Source organism: Chiloscyllium plagiosum, chromosome 9, assembly GCF_004010195.1.
Source record: "Chiloscyllium plagiosum isolate BGI_BamShark_2017 chromosome 9, ASM401019v2, whole genome shotgun sequence".
In the NCBI taxonomy this organism is placed as follows: domain Eukaryota; kingdom Metazoa; phylum Chordata; class Chondrichthyes; order Orectolobiformes; family Hemiscylliidae; genus Chiloscyllium; species Chiloscyllium plagiosum.
Genome location: NC_057718.1, coordinates 54304899 through 54311936, shown reverse-complemented (window position 1 = coordinate 54311936; position 7038 = coordinate 54304899).

Here is a 7038-nt window from a genome sequence, read left to right as displayed (position 1 = left end):
GACATCCTTGATCCTGGCACCAGGGAAGCAACACACCATTCTGCTTTTTCGCTGCTGGCCACAGAAATATCTGTCTGTACCTCGGACTAGAGAATTCCCAACACAATTGATCTCTTGAAACCCGATGTACCCCTCGTTGCATTGGAGCCAGTCTCCATACCAGAAATTTGGCTGTTCATGCTACGTTCCCCTGTGAATCCATCACCCCCTATGTTTTCCAAAACAGCATACCTGTTTGAAATGGGTATATCCACAAAAGACTCCTGCAATCGCTGCCTACCTCTCTTACGTTTCCTGGAGTTAACCCATCTATGTGACTGTATCTGAGACTTTCCTTCCTTCCTTCCTGTAACTGCCATCCACCTATATCTATCACCCCTCAATTTAAAGCTATGCCCCCTCGTGCTAGCCATCGTGATCTGAGGAAAAAGGCTTTCACTTTCCACTCTATCTAATCCTCTGATTATCTTATGTGTCTCAATTAAGTCACCTCTCAACCTTCTTCTCTCCAACGAAAACAGCCTCAAGTCCCTCAGCCTTTCCTAATAAGACCTTCCCTCCATACCAGGCAACATCCTAGTAAATCTCCTCTGAACCCTTTCCAAAGCTTTCATACCCTTCCTATAATACGGTGACCAGAACTGTACGCAATACTCCAAGTGCGGCCACCCCAGAGTTTTGTACAGCTGCAGCATAACCTCATGGTTCTGAAACTTAATCCCTCTACTAATAAAAGCTAACACACCATAAGCCTTCTTAACCACACTATTAAACCTGGGTAGCAAGTTTGAGGGATCTATGTACATGGACACTGAGATCTCTCTGCTCACCTACACTACCATGAATCTTACCATTCGCCCAGTACTCTGCATTCCTATTGCTCCTTCCAAAGTGAATCACCTCACACTTTTCTTCATTAAACTCCATTTTCCACCTCTCAGCCCAGCTCTTCAGCTTATATAACCTGCAATATCCTTCTGCACTATCCACAATTCTACCAATCTTAGTGTTATCTGCAAATTTACTATCCCATCCTTCTCTGCCCTCATCCAGGTTGTTTATAAAAATGACACACAGCAGTGGACCCAAAACAGATCCTTGCGGTACACCACTAATAACTGAACTCCAAGATGAACATTTCCCATCAACCACCACCTTCTGTCTTCTTTCAGCTAGCCAATTTCTGATCCAAGCTGCTAAATCACCCTCAATCCCATGCCTCCATTTTGTGTGCAATAGCCTACCATGGGGAACCTTATCAAATGCCTTACTGAAATCCATATACACCACATCAACCTGTTTTTGTCACCTTCTTGAAGAACTCAAGAAGGTTCGTGAGTCACAAAACCATGTTGACCATCCCTAATCAACGTATTCCTTTCCAGATGATTATAAATCCCATCTCTTATAACCTTTTCTAACACTTTACCCACAACCGAAGTAAGGCTCACTGGCCTATAATTACCAGGGTTGTCTTTACTCCCCTTCTTGAACAAGGGAACAACATTTGCTATCCTAGTCTTCTGGCACTATTCCTGTCGACAATGATGACATAAAGATCAAAGCCAAAGGCTTGGCAATCTCTTCCCTGGCTTCCCAGAGAATTCTAAGATAAATCTCATCTGGCCCAGGGGACTTATCTATTTTTACACTTTCCAGAATTGTTAACACCCCCTCCTTGTGAATCTCAATCCCATCTAGTCCAGAAGTTTGTATCTCAGTATTCACCTTGCCAACATTGTCTCCTTCTAGTGTGAATACTAACAAAAATATTCATTTAATTCTTCCCTTGTCTCCTCTGACTCCATGCACAACTTCCCACTATTATCTTTGATTGGCCCTCATCTTACTCTCGTCATTCTTTTATTCCTGATATACCTATCGAAAACCTTACGGTTTTCCTTGATCCTATCCATCATCAACTTCTCATGTCCCTTCCTGGCTCTTCTTCACTCTTTCTTTAGGTCCTTCCTGGCTAACCTGTAACTCTCAGGCTCTAACTGTGTCTTCACATCTCATCTTGACATAAGCCTTCTTCCCCTTGACAAGAGATTCATCTTCCTTAGTAAACCACAGCTCCCGCGCTCGACAACTTCCTCCCTGACTGACAGGTACATACTTGTCAAAGACCCGCAGTAGCTCTTCCTTGAATAAGCTCCTTGAATTGTGCCCATGCCCTGCATTTTCCTTCCCCATCCTATGCTTCCTAAATCTTACCTAATCGCATTATAATTACCTTTCACCCAGCTATTACTCAAAACCTGTGGTAATATCTATCCCTTTCCATCACTAAGGTAAACATTACTGAATTGTGGTCGCTTTCGCCAAAGTGCTCACCTGCCTCCAAATCTAACACCTGGCCAGGTTCATTACCCAGAACCAGATCTAAATAGGCCTCGCCCCTTATTGGTCTGTCTACATACTGTGTCAGGAAACCCTCCTGCATACATTGGACAAAAAAATGACCCATCTAAATTACTTGAACTATAGTATTCCCAGTCAATATTTGGAAAGTTAAAGACCTCAAAACAACCACTCTGTTGCTATTGCTCCAATCCAGAATTATCTTTGCTATCCTTTCCTCTGTGTCTCTGGAACTATTCGGAGGCCTATAGAAAACTCCCAATAGGGTGACCTCTCCTTCCCGGTTTCTGACCTCAGCCCATACTACCTCAGTTGATGAGTCCTCAAGCATCCTTTCTGCAACCATAATACTGTCCTGACTAACAATGCCACACCTTCCCCTCTTCTCTGTTCTTACCGAAACATCTAAATCTCGAAACGTGCAACAACCATTCTTACCCCTGCTCTACCCTTGTCTCTGAAATGGCCACAACATCTAAATCCCAGGAACCAACCTATGTTAAAGCTCACCCACCTCATTTCAGATGCTCCTGGCGTTGAAGTAGATACACTTCAAGCTAACTTATTGCTTGCCGGTGCCCTCATACGGCCTTGAAACCCTATTTCGGATGTCACTACTCTCAACCTCCTGTATACTCAATCTACAATTTGGGTTCCCATCCCCCCTGCTGAATTAGTTTAAACCCACCCAGAGAGCATTCGCAAATCTCCCCCCCAAGATATTGGTACCCCTCTGGTTCAGGTGTAGACCATCCTGTGTTTAGAAGTTCCACCTACTCCAGAAGGAGCCCCAGTTATCCAGGAATTTAAAGCGTTCCCTCCTGCACTATCCCTGTAGCCACGTGTTCAACTCCTCTCCTTCCCTATTCCTCACCTTACTAGCACAAGGCACGGGCAACAAACCAGATATAACAACTCTGTTTGTCTTAGCTCTAAGCGTCCACCCTAGCTCCCTGAATTTCTGCCTTAAATCTCCAACTCTCTTCCTACCCATGTCGTTGGTGCCAATATGGACCATGAATTGGGGCTGTTCGCTCTCCCCCTCAAGGATCCCGAAAACACGATCAGAGACATCACAAACTCTGACACCTGGGAGGCAACACACCAACCGTGAGTCTCTCTCGTTCCCATACAGCTTCCTTTCTGTCCCCCTAACTATGGAGTTCCCAATGACTAATGCTCTGCTTCTCTTCCCCCTTCCCTTCTGAGCAGCAGGGACAGACTCTGTGCCAGAGACCTGTGCTCCATTGCTTACCCATGGTAAGTCATCCCCCCAAAACGATATAGTAGTTGTTGAGGGGAATGGCCACAGGGTATCCCTGCACTGCCTGCCAGTTCCCTTCCCGTCCCTGATGGTAACCCATCTACTTTCTTCTTGTACCTGAGGTGTGACTACCACCCTGTAAATCCTCTCAATAACCCCCTCCCTTCCTGAATGATCTGAAGTTCATCCAGCTCCAGTTCCCTAATGTAGTTTTTGAGGAATTGGAGTTGGATGCACTTCCGTCAGATGCAGTCAGCGGGGACACTAGTGGTAACCCTGAGTGGTGACCCTTACCACTAGTGGTAATCTTGTGTGAGTTTAATCCCACGTTAGGTTGGGGTCCCTACAAATGGCCTCTGCCAGCAGCTCAGTCACCAAAATAAAAATCAATGGCGAGAGGGTACAACCTTGTTGGCTGCTCCTAAAAATATTAAAATTGCTGGGTCGCAAATCATTGGTGAGAACTGCAGCCAGAGGATCACTATAAAAGACCCTTACCCACATAATAAAGGCTTTACCTACACCACGCAGTTCAGGAGTATAGAAAAGATATGGAACTCAACCCGATCAAACACTTTCTCTGCATCTTGAGAGATCACTAATCCTTGTATAGGTTGTTGTTGACATGCTTGGATCATAATGAGTAATCTCCTAATATTGTTGGAAGACCTGCAGCCGTATATAAAGCCCATCTGTTCCTCTTTGACAATGGTAGGCAGCACGGTTTCCAGCCTTAGTGCAAGAGTCTTAGAAAGGATTTTGACATCAACATTTAAAAGCGAGATTGGCCTATAGGAGGCACAGTCCTCTGGGGTCTTCCCTTTCTTAAGAATAAGAGAGAATAAGAATAATAAGCCTCTCTTAAGGATGGTGGGAGGCAATTGTGACTGTGCGAGTGATTGAACATATTAAGCATTGATCCTGACGCGTGTTTATAAATTCTTTATAAAATTCACTGAGCAGTCCATCAGGACCGAGCACCTTTCCACTCTAAAGCTGATTCACAGGTTCCTGCACCTCCTGCACTGATAAAGGGGTGTTAAGGAAAGACTCTTGTTCGGTGGTTACACCTGGAAGATCCAGGTTCTTGAAAAAAGCCTCCATCTTAACATGCCCATCCTCAAAACCCTCAGACTGATATAATTCAGAGTAAAATCTCTGAAGTGGCGCGTTAATCTTTTGAGAATCGCAGGTAAGGGTTCCAGTCCCTTCCCTAACTGAGGTAATGTCTTGGGGGGGCACTCTTTTTCTTGGCAAGATACGCTAAGTACTTGCCCAGTTTATCGACATGCTCAAAAACCTTTATTTTGCAAAAGTTCCTTCTTGGCTGTTTGTGTGAGCATGGAGTTCAATGTAGACCAAAGTGCTGTGACCCTCTGGAGCTTAGCCACTAAGGGTCTATTAAAATATGACTTCTCGGCTGCCTTCAACCACGATTCGAGCAAGCATTGCTGCTCTGCCTTCTACCGCTTCCTACTGGCAGAATAAGAAATTATTGTTCCCCTTGGCATAAGCTTTAGCAGTTTCCCATAGAATGGATGGAGTACTGCCGAGTCTGTATTAATGGTTAAGAAAGCCCTCAATTCATTGGAGAAATACTCAAAGAACTTACTATCCTTAAGAATAAAGAGATCCATTTTGCAGTGTCTCAGACCTGTTATATTGCCCTTAATCTTAACCAATAAGTATACTGCTGTGTGACCAGAGATGATAATATCCCCAATTGTACAAGATGCCACTGAGTCCAAGAGCGCTGCAAAGGTTAGAAAGAGATCAATCCTGGTGTGGCACTTGTGTGGGTTGGAAAAGAATGTAAAATCTCTACCTGTGGGGTGGAGATGCCTCGAGACATCCACCAGCCCTAATTCTACACATAAATCCACCAATTGTTTAGACTATAAAGAGGATCTGGGGGGCCTTTGGGCGTTCTGTCTACTGTGGGATCCATAAGATAGTTGAAATCAACCTCTATGATAATGTGCTGCGATGCAAGGTTAATCAGTTTAGAAAATGCATCTACCAGGAGTTTAAGGGGATGGGCCGGAGGGCAGTAAACATTCAAAATATGTTGTTATTCTCCATATATTGAAGCTTTGAGAATTATGAACCTCCCATGCATGTCTTTAATGCAATCTAGTAACTTAAATGGGAGATTCTTCCTAACAAGATTCTCCCCTACTCCTGGTATTAAAAGATGAAAAATAAAACCGATCAAACCTACCCTGTTGTAATTTCACATGTTCCTTATCATTCAGGTGTATCGCCTGCAAAAAGGCAAAATCCACCCTCTCCTTTTTGAGACAGAAAAGTACCCTTTTCTTCTTGACTGGCGAATGGCTCCCCTTAATGTTCCAGGTACACCATTTAAACATGTCATGAGCCATAACATTCTGTGGCAAAATTTAGACTCCAGAGAGGAAGAACTTGAATTACAAATCGCTGAGCCTCAAAGAAAAGAGGTTCATGGAATCTAAAAACTAAACAAACTAAAACACCGACAGCTAGTAAAATTTCAAAACTTTCAAGAGCTATGTACAACAAGTACCAAAAACCAAAACAAAATACTAGTCACCAATGGCACTGAATAGGGGAACTTACCACCCTGCATCCCCCCCCCCCCCCCCCCCCCAGGGGCACCAATACATCCCAAAACCTTACCTTCTTCCCCATTGCTTGGCAATTGAACACAAAAACTGGGCTTGAGCTGCCCATAGATAGGCATGTAATTATCACAGCCACCTTCTTAACTCCTTCTAGCTTGAGCCACACCACAGACACAAGAAAAAAAAGAGGAAAAAGAGTAATGTTAATGAAGAAGTTAAAAGTGAGTACTCTGCCTGTCCCTACCTATAATTTAATGCTGGTTAATACAAAAAAAACCCAACAGAACTTTCTTTAAGAGAAAAAAACACACTATTAATTGTACCTATTAAACCATTCAGTCTAACTTAACATGTCCACAAAATTTCTCTGGAGAGTTGAATGAATGTGCAGATCCAATGAAAGCAAACTGAAGCCCGCTGGGTACCCTAAAGAATACTGAATCCCTAGTTCCCTTAGCCTTTTCTTGATATCATCAAAAGACTTCCTTTTCCAAATCATTGCTGCTGAAACGTCCTGTAAGAACATAATTCTGGAGCCCTCATGAATTAAAGCCTTTAGGTATTTTCCCTGCATTCTAGAGCCTTCCATGACTCTTTGTTTGTCCCCTTAGTTGTGAAACTGCATGAGGACAGGACGGGGATGCTGGTCTGAACCTGACCTGTGCACCTTAACCTAGTAAACTCTTTCAATTTTCACCCACTTCAACTTCTAAGTGAGGAATCTTGGCAGCCAGTTCTCGAAAAGACTCACTGCCTGACCGCCTTCTATCCCCTCCGGCATTCCAACGATACGGACATTCTTCCTCC